General features: G+C 44.0%; 1 long non-coding RNA gene across 2 annotated transcripts in view; it reads right to left on the reverse strand.

Annotated features, from left to right (window-relative positions):
- Positions 1-6: 6 nt before the first annotated feature.
- LOC123522510 overlaps positions 7-1,724 on the reverse strand; it is a 37,326-nt gene continuing 35,608 nt past the window's right edge. For both annotated transcript variants that reach the window (XR_006680766.1, XR_006680767.1), the window contains one exon: positions 7-190. This is a non-coding gene — a long non-coding RNA (uncharacterized LOC123522510). The remainder of the gene's footprint in view (positions 191-1,724) is intronic.

A 1,724-nucleotide genomic window follows, 5' to 3' on the forward strand; every position in this document is an offset into this window, starting at 1 on the left:
TAGAAGTACATGAAGTTTACACGTTCGATCACATTGTAGTGGGGGAGGCTGAGGTACCACATCACGAGGAAACTCAGGAGTGACAGCAGCAGAAGGCTCCATTTGAGGGACCTCAGTGACATCTTACTTGACAGGGTGGTTCCGAGGGCCAGGGTCATCCACAGCAGTTTGGAAGCACGACGCTCGGGTTCTGGAAGATTTATTTATCAAAGACCTGGTTAGTATGGTTACCACCCCAAAATGCATTTTTAAATGATGGCTGATTGTACAGAGACAAGAGAGGAGAACAAAGCAAAACACTCAAATCTTGACCTCAATCTACTTCATTTCCTTTGACTACAAATGGCTGGATATCGATAACCAAACATGCATGCTATCTTTTTACAGCAAACCCAAGGTTAAAACATATTCCCAATTATTTGGGGTAAGCTAGTATTTATTTATTAGCAAACATATAATAACTATGTTTTTTATGAATCAAGATTTTTGTCCAAGGTGCTCAGTGGGACAGAAAGAGTTGAGAAATGGCTAGTAGAAAAAACAAAACAACTTTCCATTAAAAACCCAAAATAGAACCACATCTCTTCACCATCATGAAAATAAAGTCAAGGATTTAATGTAAGGAGGTACAGGACCACCAGTGACAAGTGCAACTAGAGCAAGGGTCCTTTTCAGCTGTGTGATCTGAGTATGGAGTCTGGCAAAGTTAGAGTAAGAAGACCCCTGCAATTATGAGTATGGCAAAGTTAGAGTAAGAAGACCCCTGCAATTATGAGTATCCTGGGTGGCCCGCTGCTGAGGGGCAGGATGCAGGTGGAGACTCACTCATCTGAGAGAGCCGAGTTCTCTAGACACAGGTAGCATAAACATCCCATATATTTGTAAGTGCTCACACTAAGAAGTGGATGTTATATGCCTCAAGCCTGACCCTCAATGCCTGGCCATCAAGTTGATTCTGACTCATGCCACCCCACTATTACATTTCTGAGCCTGTAGATCTTTATGGGAGCAGATGGTATCATTTTTATATCACTGACTTAACTCAGTGCTTACTCTGGATCCAAAGCAAACCAAACCTATTGCCATCGAATCATTCTCAACTCCCGGCGACTCCATTTGTTATGGAGCACTGCATTCCATAGGCTTTTCTTGGTTGTCATTTTTACAGAAGTGGAAAACCAGAACAAATCTCCTGAAACATCATGGGTGGGCTCATGTAGCCACCTATTCAGCCAGTGATTGGACACATGCTGTTCAGGCCTTTACAGCGAGTGCTCACATTAAGGCCTGCCCTGAGTATTGAGTTTTCCATTCCGATCGATTCAGAAATCATTTACCAGATCAGAATTACAGGATGGAGCCTCCTTGAATACATGCCTTTACAGAGAACTCCAGCTGGACTCGGTTTAGAATCTGAGATCTCCCTAACGTAAGGCACGCACTTTCTACGTGTTTACTGGCTATCTTCTATATCCCGAGGCTGCACCTGGCACTACAGGGACCAAAGGCACTACTACAGGAAGCGGATGAGAAGAAAACCCCAGGGGAGCCTGTAAACCCTGCGTGAGAGGGCGGCGCAGGCCATGTCAAGCTCTGAGGAAGGTCAGAATCAGAGAAACGCTGAGAGGGGACCTGTTCACCTACAATTATCTTGGCAAAGGGTGCTCTGGATATCCAGAATTTAATATGTTACAAATAACCTAAACACCTGTCTTTGTGTGGAA

Source organism: Echinops telfairi, unplaced genomic scaffold (genome assembly GCF_000313985.2).
Source record: "Echinops telfairi isolate 266 unplaced genomic scaffold, ASM31398v2 ScPeMD7_7420;HRSCAF=8458, whole genome shotgun sequence".
In the NCBI taxonomy this organism is placed as follows: domain Eukaryota; kingdom Metazoa; phylum Chordata; class Mammalia; order Afrosoricida; family Tenrecidae; genus Echinops; species Echinops telfairi.